Raw genomic sequence first — 12,677 nt, forward strand, 5'->3', positions numbered from 1 at the left:
TTAACAGTCTCTCATTCATGTTTTCCCACTTAAATCCGCATTCCCATCCTCATTTGAGTATTTTCCGTCAGAACTACGTCATAAACATTTCAATTTCCCCTATAAAATGACAATTTCTGGGGCCTTTTGCAGCTCCGCTGGAGTGGTTTTCAGTGTTCGAAACTTAATTCTCTGCTGCCATCCCACTTATTGCCGTGGTGGGCTCCACTCTTCGATTGTCCATCAGCATTCATATCCGCATCCCCATAGCATAATTCTGTTTAACAATATCTCCGTTCGGCATGTTAAACCGCATTTAATGCCATTTTCCATTTTCATTCCCATTTCCAGCCTTTTTGGCCATAAATTTCACAAATTGAAAACGATAATGTTGCTGGGCGGACAGCACTGCAGGAATACAGTAATACAGAAGGAATTAATATCCCTGCGGCTGCCTTTGTCTTGTCCCATGTTCAATGTTCGGTGCAAGTGAACTGAAATTGTCATTCAGCGAGAAGGGGATCGATGAACCCAGTCCTGACACGACCCCAAACGTCATCCCATTATCCCTGCCCATCCAAATCCTCATCCTCATCTCCATCCCCATCCCCATCCCATTTCACATTTCAATCCCCATCTCAATCCTGGTCCAGAATGAGCGCATCTGCGGTTAATGTGCGACAATTGTTCGATTCCGCTGCCTCTGTCAGCCCCTGCAATTTACTGCTATAATTATTATCCTATATTCTTTTTTATTATTTTTTTACTCACGTCCAGCGGCAATTATGATCACGCCATCCATTTTGTTTTACATTCATTGCACTCTTCCAGAGGGTATGATGGTTTTCAGGAAATGTCGGTAAAGTAATGCAGAAGGGAGCATCTGCATCTGATCAGATATAGCCTGGTCTGACTGTCCAAAACTATGTGCCTATATCATACAGTACATCTGAAAGGGTATCAAAACCTTCGGACCCGCACAGATAGCCTTCATTTTCTGTTTTTTTCATCCATTTAAAAAAACAATTTTGTTAAATGTGTTTCCATTTCCCTTTCTCTGTAATTATTCGTTTGAATTTAATAAATCCCTTTCTTGTTTGTCTTGGAAATTGAATGATTGAACTGAAGCATGAGCATTCCATATTTGCCTATTTGCATTCCGCATTCCCTCACATGCCCTTCCTCCCCCAATCAGATGCTCCCACCCTCAATTGAAATCGAAATCGAAATCACAATCACATTCACATCGCTCACAATTCGCATTTGTCGCGCTTCAATTATAGTGGAAAATATTTGCATTCCAACGCACTGAGCATTCACCATTCAAGCGGGAGAAGGGCAGAGCAGGGCAGGGCAGGGCAGGGCAGGGCAGGGGCTGTTTGCCTACGTGCCGTTCGAAGGATATTCCTCCAGGTACGGGGCCCAACACGGGGCTTTGCAATTCATTCCGCACTGGCTTCCGTTGTCCACTTTTAAGCACGACCACGGAATTATAAATGTTTCATTTAATATTTAATTAAATGCGAAGGCTATTTTTTTTGTTGTACAACAAATAATAATTGATGGGATTTTAGATGCGCAATCGCAAGGGATTCTGATACTGAAATAAACCATAGAGAATCCCCATTGTGGGGATACCCCCATGATGTGGGGATATCATATGTTCATTCTACTCTAGCTACAGATAATTATGTATATTATTCTGTTAAGCCTTAAAGCTCCTGCCACACACACTTCCCATAGAAAAGTAATCCCATCTGATACCCATTTGAATATTGCACGAGTACCCATCTCCATCTCCATCTACCCCATCTTCTCCGTCTTCTGGCGGCTAGCTGCAATTTGCAACTATCTCTGGGACACGACTTTGCAGCAGAATCTCTTCCGAAAGAAGTTTAACAAAAACGTATACATAATTTAATAGAATATTATTTTCTGCTGCGACGGCAGTCGGCACTCGGCACTCGGCAGATGGCCAATGGCCAATGGCCGGGCAGGCAACAATAATGCATAGATAATGCAGCCCCAACATTGTCCACGCCTCCTGGCTCTTTGCCCCACCCTCTGAAGAGATAAAAAAATGAATTTCCTTGGGTTCCTGCATCAACAAATTATAATTGTAGTGGCTTCAACGTGGAGGAGAGCACCAGAATGGAGGTACGGCCCGGTACGGTCGGTGGGTGGGTCATTTTTAGCGTGCGTTGGCGAAAGTCATAAAAGAGACCTGCAAAGACCCCAATCTTCCCAGTCCCACTCCTACTCATCGTCGAGTCGAGTGGCGGACAAGTTGACGTTTTCTGGACCTGGTTCCTCCTCCCATTACTGACTTTGCCCATCCTCCTGCTCCTGCTTCCTCTCTCTTTAGCTGGAGAGAAAGTATGTTAATAAAAATTTTAATTTATCGCCGAGCATAAAAAGTGGTAAAGTGCTGGACAGGCACAGGCCCCGACACCCCCCCTCCTACCACGAATCCCTGCTCAGCCACGGCGCCGTTAAGTATGCAACGATATTTTAATATATATATTTTTTCATATTTTTGTATTTCTTGCGTGCTTCAACACGCACAAAACGCGTTCGTTGCCATCGTAGGAGAGCTCAATGGGCTTCCCCCCGTCTTCACCGCTTTCCATCCCCCTGCCCTGCTCCGTCGGCTCTGTTCTCGATGTCGACGGTGTCAGTGACGCCCTCGTCCACTTCGGAATAACCTCTCATAGTCGCCGCCCCCCCATTCCCGTTGGGTCCTCGGTAATAGTTTCAAGAGTTTTCGGCCAAGCAAAATACTGGTGGAAATGCACGCCATGTGCCGGCTGCAGACTCCCCAGATCCCTGCCCCATCAAGCCACGCGAGACGAGGCGTCCACTTCAAAGTTCGATTTTCTGTATTGAAAATTGGCGTGCATTAGTTCCAGACTTTCCAAAGAGCTGGCCCAGAGGAGGGAAGGAATCACCAGAGGAGTGTGGTTCTATGATGAAGAGCAGAGCGTGCTGCTGTTGCGACTTTGTGTGTTTTTTATACTTTTTGGCCAGGCTTTAATTAGTGGCAGTGGCAGTGGCTTAATGCTTGAATAGCCCTGCTGTCGGAGGGGAAAAAGCGATGAGATATTAAAGGTTTCCTTTGGGAATTGTTTGGCTTAATAAGAGAATAGTCAAGGATATAAAAGAAACAGGCATCCATGGGATAGGGCCCCTTACGGTTTCTCTAGGTAAGAAGCCCCATGAGAGATTTAATCAATCTAAGAGGGAGTAAAAGGAAGAAATTTCTAAGGAAAGTAGATTGGTACATCCTAATGAGAGTAGTCTACCATCGAGTCCTTTAAAATCTGTCATTGGCTCACCAAATCCCACAAATGGTCTCTTCCATCTGGCAAAATCCGCACATTGTATGCGTTTTTCCGCCATAAAACTCCACTCACGACAGAGTCGCAGCCAGCGGAGCCTAAGCGTGTGATGTACTCTCGTAAAACGACTAAAATTGTACGGGAAATACTGTAATGCATACGAGTACGAGTAACCATGATGCACAGGCCATAAATTACGGCGGGGCTAATAAACTTGTACATGAGAGTACTCGTATAATAGTTTGTCTGGTTGGTCTGTCGCATTATAAATAACACACACAACACAACACAACACCCGCCAACCGCCACCCGCGGAGTCCCCACAGCAACCACTTTCCGTCCCGCCCTCCCATTGAAACCTCCTCCCACTGCGAGGGGGGGCGGGGATGGTATGGCATGGTGCCCCCATCACGATCCACAAATGCGACTCTAAGCGGAAGTGCAGGCACAAAATTTGCTCCCTCCTTCCGGTTTCCGTGCAGTGTCGGTGGTCTCTTTCTCGCCATCTGTCCTTCGTCCTTCCTCCTTTGTCCCTATGTCCCCCCGCCCCCCTGTCTGTCTCAATGTCTGCTTCCATGTGCATCGTAGCAGAAGTTTGATAAATTAAATTGTACAGCCCCCAACTCGTATTGCGACATTTTATGGTTTACTTTCTTTTATACCAACTATTCGAAAATGTAATAATAAAATATTTAATGGCCACCTCTTTGACCAGCAACCAGGACCGGGGTCCAAAACCAAACAGAAGTGTCTTTCTGCCCGTCAGTCTTTCTGTCTGCCGGTCTGTCTGTCCGTCTGTCTGCTGTCTGCCTATCTGTCTGTCGTTGGATTCTCTCAATAAATGTTGAATGAACGGAGAAGGGTTTTATTTTTCTATAGCTTTGGGGGGCGAGAATTTCTCTTGAAGGTGAAATAATTTTGCGACTCTTTCGACCAGTTTATTTGGTATGAAAACTCTGGCCATAAAGACGTGCCTTCGGGCCTTGTTAGCAACGAAAATATTTGTCTTTTTCAGTTGATACCTTGTTGGTGAGGGGTGGTTTGTGTGGGTATCTTTACGACAATGTCATTCAGCAGTAGCTTCTGTTTTCATACGATAAAATATTTCCTAACTATTCGAACCCAAGAGGCCTTTCTTTCGTGCAATCCTTAAAGGTCGACTGCATCTAAGGGATCCCTTGATGTCCTTTGCTTCGAAGATCCACAAGTAAATAAAAGAAATCGCATCTGCTTTTTTGTTTGGCTCTAATTAAAACCATAAATTACGTCTGGCTGAAAGTCCGTTTCCATTTGCTCTGCTTTCCTCCTAACTGCATTTTTAATTGCTATTTGCGGAACATATTAAAATGCTACACCAACAACTACAAAAACTTACACCAACAACAACAACAGCTACAACAAAATGATTGCCCAACCGAAACGGAGGTGCAAAATGGTACAAAATAACGCCATAATTTAGCATCAACGCCTTTCGAAGTAGGCCAAAACATATAATCAGGGGGCGTGGCCGAACATGGCAGGCGGAAAAACCCACAAAATTGCAACGAATAAAAAATTGCAGTAAAAAAGGACGAAGCTGAAATGATTGTAAAAAGGAAAAAAAATCTAAAAAAAGAGCGCAAAAAGAAAATTCGCTTGCAAAATTATACGAAGGCGACGCTCTCTCACAGACACCCACACACACACACATTCTAGCAATTTTCGATGTATCTGACTGTGTATGTGTGTGTGTATGTGTGTGTGTGTGTGGGCAGGTGTCATGGTGGGATGTGTTTTAGGGGGGAATGGGGGCATGGCATTTTCTGGTCTACAGATAATTTCTTTGCCTTTTCCCACATTGCAACGAACATTTTTCCCAATGTATTTTTCGCAAAGTTTCCGGTACGCTCGGCAGCAAATTTATTGAACCATGAAATGTTTGTGTACGTGTCCCGGGCCCAGGGATAGAAAACCTGACAACTGGGGTGTGGAGGGGGATAAGGATGTGGAGGCTGCTGCCACGGAACACCTACCAGGGAGGAGGGCAGGCGGGAGGACTCTTGTCTGGGGAGGCAGGGCAACGATCGCTTCGACTCGTCTATACCCCGTAAACTGTCTGTGACTTGGAAGGCAGCCATTGGATTGGTCATCCAAACGCTCAAACGAGATACAAGATACAAGAGTCTGGGGTTATTCCATATTTCCATCTATATTTCTTTCCTATCAACTGAAATAGAAAGAAGTCTATCGGTTCCATTGATAATTATAAAGATATATGTATATACCATTTAAAGAAGATAGAAAGAAAGCTGAAGATGCGCTCAAGGAATCGCCTTAAGTACCATGCAAGTATACAGGATATCTCTTGGGTAGACTACTCCCCAACCCCCTTTTACACCCATAAAGACACACACAAATACACACAGACAGTTTTCACTTGTTAGTTGTTGTCTTATTGCTTATTTGCTCAACTTCTGATCCCCTGCCCGCCCGCCCTCTGGTTCGTGTGCAAACTTTGCATTACTTTTGCTCTGCCACACTTTTGCACACACAGCCAACCCCCAGCCCCCAGCCCCCAGCCGCCCCTTCACCCAATCCTGATACCCGTGTTCCCCCATCTGTGGCACGTAACTGCTTTGTTTTTGCTTTTGAAAATATTTAGTTGAATTTTTATTTAACGCATCAATGGATGCCACTTGGCTTCGGTTTGGCTTCAGATTCAGCTCCGACTCCTGTCGGATCCTTTGGCTCCCTTCTTTGTTCATTTCGATTGGAAAAACCAAAAGGGGTCGGTCTGCTGCCATTACAGGGGCTGTTGTTGTTGCTGTTGCTTATTTTGCCCCGTTACAGTTACTGCCACATGCCTCATAATTTTTCATTGCTATCAGAGTTGCTGCTGCTGCTGCTGGTGCTTGGTGGCTCTCTCTCTTCCTATCGTCGGCCATGAAAAATTGATGCCGGTTTCGATTTGATTGGATTTCAAATGCTATCGAAGTATATTGAATTGCTCTCCCCTTACCCTACTCCTTTCCCTTCCCCTACCCTACCTGTGGGGGCGGTATGTTGCATGGCGGCAGGGTGGTGCTGCTGCAATCATGGACTGGGGGCTCTGATTTTCTTGGCTGCTTAGGTAATTGCTCTTGAAGTTATTCAACATCTTGAGGGGTTCCTTTTCTCGAGGTGTTCTCCGGGTAATTAATCTTCTTTCTTAACCCTTTTTAGCCCGGCTTCAAAGTTGTTGTTATCCCCCATAAATTGGATAATAAATTGCGGGGCAAGTGTTGCCTGCAAGTGGGAAAATATCACACCTTTCGATTGGAATATTGATCAGAACACTTTGTGACAAGGTGTCGCCGCATGACAAGCTGAAATATGTTGAAGGGGCACTCCCAATGACAGTCATGCATTCGAATTAGAGTGCTTTTGCACCGTTGAGTACTTAAATCGGACCCTAATTGAAGTTCTCTCGAAGGTCCCCTCCTCTCAATCCCCCCACTCCCCATCGAAATCAACCGCTTAACCTCTCTCCCATCCCCAAAGAGGCACCTCCCAGACTACTTCTATCCAAAAAACACAAAAGTCAACTCCAAACTCCATTCATTAGCGAATCACTGCTGGAATGAAATGGTAAAAGCCAAGTGGAACGTCCCCCAAAATGCACTTTTTCCTCGACTCGAAACAGAAGTTCCACTAATTCAATTAAGCTGCGGGTGGTTTTCCCTACCCCCTACCCCCTACCCCACTCTCGGTTTTTAGAGTCGCGTTTTTGGGGGCTCTCCTCGCTCCGGACGGACAGACTTGTTCACCTATTGATCGTTTATTCAATTATTTGCGTCGTCATTCATCCGTAGTTCGGGGACCCTAGTCGGTGGGTGGTGGGGAGGTGCTATTGGTACCCTAGTCGGCGGTGCTTTGGGCGGTATGTACATAGGCCCTTGTGTTAACGAAAATGCCAGACAAAGGCGCCAGCTGCCACCCGAAAACCCCCCCTCACCCGAACCATCTAGCATCTGGATAATGCAAGTCGGCATTTCTATGGATGCCTCGACATCGTTTCCGTGGCATTGCTTGGCACTATATCAAACGTATGCCACCCCCCTCAACCCCCTCGGCACCGCCCACCCAGTGCGTTGCGCTTTTAGGTTGTTCCAATTTTCAGCTTTTCAAGCATTTAGCAGAGGGGGAGGATGAGGAGGAGACGTACGGAATGAAAGTGGATGCTTGGCCAAGGGCCGAAAAACTGCCGTAAACTAAATTCAATTAGATTTCTTTTTCTTTTTCCTTTTTCTCTCTCTCCCCACACATATACGAGTGAGTCCCTCTTCTCCTCTGCCAGTCTCCTTCTATCTCTATCTTTTGGCTTCTGTCACAATGGATTTGCATAGCAGAATGTTCGCTTTGAATTTTCGGTGCATTTTTCCTGCAACATTTCCAACATGTGTAAAACGGAAAATTGATTTGATTAAATGTTGCAGGAGGGCAACAAGTGGACACCGCCTGCCCAGCGCCCCACTGCCCCCCCGTCCATTGAAATGAATGTGAATATGGTGCTGGCGCTGAGTACCGAGTGATTGGGGGCATGCCTCCCGGATGCTTATGCAATCGTTTCCATTGCATAGTGCGTGACTGAATGACTGTGTGCCTGAAGGGGCGGGGCGTGGAGTGGGAGCGACGGTCAAGGATTTCGACAGAAACTGTGAATAGCTTCGAGTGTGAATCGATGGGATATCAAAGCAAAACCCTTGTACAGTTGTGTACAAGAGCCCTACAGGGTTGTCAGAGACAGTTACAGCTGTAGAGTTGCCAAGCTATTGGGAAGGATTCAAGAGAGACTCCCACCGAAATAAGAAGGTTTTTGCATATTAGTGATTCATTCTTGTTCTAAAGTTGCCACCACAAACTCGCATAATAAGATAGAGAAACGTCACAATAGTTGTGACAATTTAAAAGCCACATCCCAGCAGGCTCTTCAAATTGTGTACAAAAGTGCTTGAATGTTGTTTGCCCTGAGAATCCTCTCGCACACTTTCAGTGGCACCTTTTTTGTTCGTTTGCGTTGAGCACAACATTTGGAATTTAATTAAAAATACATTTGACAGCTTAAGAGCTGGAGTGCACATGGAAATAGGCTCTCAGACGCCAGACGACAGACGCCAGACGTACACATGCACACAGATTTAAGCCGAAACTAAAACTTGGCTGCACTCAATTAAAAGTCCACAAAAAGGTTTGGCAAGTATCCTTTTATCTTGTATCCCATTGCACCTGTGTGTTGCCAATCAGAAAACAGTTTTCCCCCTCTGTCCCGCCCCCTGTGTGGGCGGTATATGGTGGATTTATGGTTGCAGCTTTAAGTAAATTGTATCGGGTTTAAGACTTAAGCACTTCTGAGATCTGAGAGCAGCAGCCAACAGACAGACCACTAACTAAATGGTTCTCTGGCTGCTGTGGTATAAGGGATATATAGGTATTCTCTCTCGTGCTCGTTTGTGGATGCGGATGTGTATGTGTCGTGTACGTGTTGGTTGGAAAAACACATCCAAATCCGAAAAGTAACCAGAAACAGCAGCAACAGAAGCCGCCACGCAGCTGTTTGTTGTACTTTGCTGAATACTTTGCGGCGCACTTAACTATGCAGCCACACACACACACATACACACACACACACACACGCGGCAGACTGCAATGTAATTCATTTTTGACATATGCAGGGGCCAGGCGGCATGCAGCAGGCGGAAGCAGAGAGCAAAGAATGAGGAACTCTCGGCGGCAGCTGTGAACACTTTTACATATTTATATACCCCGTACAAGGGGGCACAAGGGTATATTGCACTCAAGGGAAGGTGTGCCAGAGGAGGCAGTATAGCCAAAGGATCACTATAACAGCCAGAAGAAGGAAAACAACTTTCTCTATTTTCTTTCAGCTTCTGATACCCTTCGAGTAATGGGTATTCGCAGAGTCGGGTCACCGTTTAAAGCCCTCTTTCTTGCTACAACTTAATACCTTGCCCAATGTTTGCGAAGGCGAGGGCTTAACTTTGCATGCAGCAAATAATTAAAGCATAAAAGAAGGCGCCATTGAGAGGTGGAGAGGCAGGAGAGGCAAAGGGGAGTGAGAAGCAAAAGCAGGTCCACCAGCAGCTAGCTGAGCAGCAGACGAACAGCCGAGCATCGGAGCATCCGAGCATCCGAGCAGCATGTGTCATCTCATAAAAGCTGCCTTCTGCCGTGTCATTCCTTGTGCGCCTTGTGTTCTGTTCCCTTTGATGCTCTCAAGGAGCAGAGGGGGGAGTGGGAGTAGCAGCCACAGCCACAGAAGCAACTCCTTGTTGAATGTGCAAATGAGCTCTCGTCCTGGTTTTGGTCCTGCTTCTGCTCCTGCTCCAGCTTCTGCCCGTGCTGGCCCTATTCTTGGTTCTTGGTTCTTGGGTTCCCGGGTCCGTGTTCTTCAATCTAAATTGAATATTTTAATGCAAATTTAATGGAGGTTTTTGTTCTCTGCTCTCTCGCGCTCTTCATCCCGACACGTGGCACGTGGCATGGGGCATGGAGCCGCAGTCCACATCGCATTTAATTTTGTCTCAAGTTCTGTTCCTATGATGTTGCATGCATACACGTGCATGCCGTGTGATGGCTCCCCTGGGGCTCCTTCTGGTTCCGAGATCTTCTCGGGGGATAGTTTGTTGGAAACGGGGATACTTGGTTGCACGGCGGGAAATTGTATCACTAGAGCATGTTGATGCTTACTCTGGGAATTCCTGCACTCATCTGTTATGATGGGAAACTTAATTTGGAAACTTTTATTGTATGGCATTTCCCAGAGACAGGTCTGAGTGGAGTTTTTTTTTATCGTTTCCATTCTATAAAACAGTTAAAAGGTGAGATTAAGTGTCGTTACTGCTCCTGACCATCGCTCATTCGGGGGGCAGTGTGGCCTCTGGGCCACTGAGAGTCTCATTAGTTTTAGAATCGTGCCAATTCCTTTCTTCTGTCTTCTATGTTCCAGTTTGTTTGTTTTTCTTTTCACTCATTGAAGCAGTTAACAGCTATCGCTTTTCCATCTTCCATCCAGCTATTCATCATTGTCGCTCTCTGCTCTGCTCTGCTCTGTCGATGCGATGCGATTCGATGCTCGGGGCTATACTCGTACTACGAACAGGATTCACCTGCAAGTTGCAGGCTATCCTCTGCCATTACCAGGCTATTTGGAACCATAGATACCATAGGCCAAAGCCAAAGCCAAAACCAAGCAAACACTGCTCCACAGAGCGGAAGAGCAGAAGAGCAGAAGAGGGGCGCTGCGCCACAGAGACAGATACAGAGGGAGGGCGAGGTAGTATATCTAGATAGATATAGTAACTGGAACTGAATTGTCACATGAAACGATTTTAATTGCATTTTTGTAGCCTTGTTTTGTTTGCCTCCCCCCCCCCCCCCACCCTTTCCCTGTTCCGTTCCCCTACTGACTGCCCTGCACTTGACATCAAAAGCAAACAAACAGCCAGGACAAACGACAGAGGGAGGGAGAGAGATGTACAAACAGAAGGACCAATGATACGGCTAAAAAATCTCTGCCCTCCCGATGTTTTCCCTGGGTTTGGGTCGTAAATTTAATAGCCTCTGGCTCCCGTTTGGACTTTCGGATCGTTTGATTTATGTGATTTCACAAAGAAATGTTTTCCCTGCTTGACTTTAAAGATTCAAACAAGTTGCAAAGTTCTTTTGCTCCTTCCAGCTGTTCCCCTCGTTTGCGTACCTGGCGCTATAAAATTGTCATTAGGCCCGAAACACACACACACACGTGGCCCTTGGGGGTGAGGCAGAGGCAGCGGCAGCGGCAGAGTCCGAGAACCAGACATAAATCACGCATACGCCGTGTTGTGCGTGCCACAAAAACTGCGGTTAGTTCCACTCCTAATTGTGTGGAAGGCTGTGGGTGTGAGTGCAGCGGGAGCGTGTGACCATAGTATCTGCGACCATGGCATATGTAAATTTGGAATTTGTTGGCCGTAATTTAACGAATTCTAAGCCTCGCTAATAAGCCAGAAGGGCCGCCGGCCCATCCACACTCGGAAAACTGATTGGAAAACCCCGAAAACCCCAGCGTCATACTGTGTTTTAATTATTTAGCTCTGCAAATTGATTTAGCGGATGTGCCTCGAACGCACTTCATCGCCGCATGGCTCCGACTGGCAGCTTGTTTGCGGTTCTTGTTAGTCGCGTTTCCAGTTCGCGGGAAAAGTTTCCCGGCAATGTTTGTCGCTCTCCGTCGTATCTTGTTGTGGCTTCAATTTTAGTTTTGGTTTTAGTTTCGGCTCCGCTTAAGTGTCTGCCAGCCAAAAAGGTAACCGAATGAAACGTCGCTAATGACTGGATAAATATTTGTCCTGCCCGATGTTTGGAGCCAGGAAGAGTACTCCTCTCTTCCGTAGAACGTGACAAGCGGCATTTCGAAAGTTTCGAAGCACATCTTTTGGTTTATAATTAAATGTGAATGGTTGGCAGATGATTGTGATTTGATTACTCCGTGGGAAGAGAGCAGGCAGAACCACTTGCTAGAACTTTTCGTTGGGGGAGAGGGATGAAGTGAGAATCTTCATCAATTTGACTTGAATTTTGATTAATTTGCCATCTCTTGGATGCAGACCACTTCTTTAATTAAGAATTCTACTAATTTCTTCAACTTTTAATCAGTCCCTTGCGGGCAGAGCCAGACATCGCCAGAATCCACTGATGACCTCTGCAAATAGTGACCCTTGCCCACGCAAATGCCTTTCGGTCGTCCAATTAGAGGACACTCAGCCTGTTCGCCCTTTTTGCGCCGCTTTTCATATGCTAATTTCTTGTTACACTTTTTACTTAGCGAATTTCGTGAATATTTCCTTGAAATTCTTAAGAGTTTTCCTCACCTTACAACTTTTTCTTTCGGCTAACAATGAAAATATGCCCCAAAGTATTTCTTTCGTGTTGGGCGAAAAGTTTCCGCATTTAAAATTAAGCTAACAAGCTGAAATCGTTTCTGGCACCCGCCCGCAGTCAAGGCAGAAGGACGACATTCCTCCGTAGGACATTCCGGCTAATGCCAATTATTGTAACAATATCAAGACGTTGAATCCAAAAAGCAGGACCTCAAAGTGGACAGGGGACAGGGGACTGGGGACAGCGGACCGAATAGGAAATGCCCAAATTGCTGTAAAAATTGCGAGCAACAATTTGCTGCTGCGGATATCTATTAACGAGTACATAAATGGCTGCCAGGATAACTATATATACTTATGGGATGTCCTGTTCCCTGCTGGTGCTGTTGCATCTAGATCCTAGATTGAGTAACTGCCTTGGCAGGCAGCAGGCAGGCCTCGACAGCAACTCCACAATTTGTTT

General features: G+C 46.0%; 2 protein-coding genes across 2 annotated transcripts in view; one reads left to right on the top strand and one right to left on the bottom strand.

Annotated features, from left to right (window-relative positions):
* Positions 1-12,677, bottom strand: part of LOC108163235 (borealin) — a 40,633-nt gene that overhangs the window by 5,039 nt on the left and 22,917 nt on the right. The gene's annotated exons all lie outside the window — the stretch shown is intronic.
* Positions 1-12,677, top strand: part of LOC108163236 (guanine nucleotide-binding protein subunit gamma-e) — a 36,799-nt gene that overhangs the window by 1,141 nt on the left and 22,981 nt on the right. The window lies entirely within an intron of this gene.

This window comes from Drosophila miranda, chromosome 4 (assembly GCF_003369915.1).
Source record: "Drosophila miranda strain MSH22 chromosome 4, D.miranda_PacBio2.1, whole genome shotgun sequence".
Classification (NCBI taxonomy): domain Eukaryota; kingdom Metazoa; phylum Arthropoda; class Insecta; order Diptera; family Drosophilidae; genus Drosophila; species Drosophila miranda.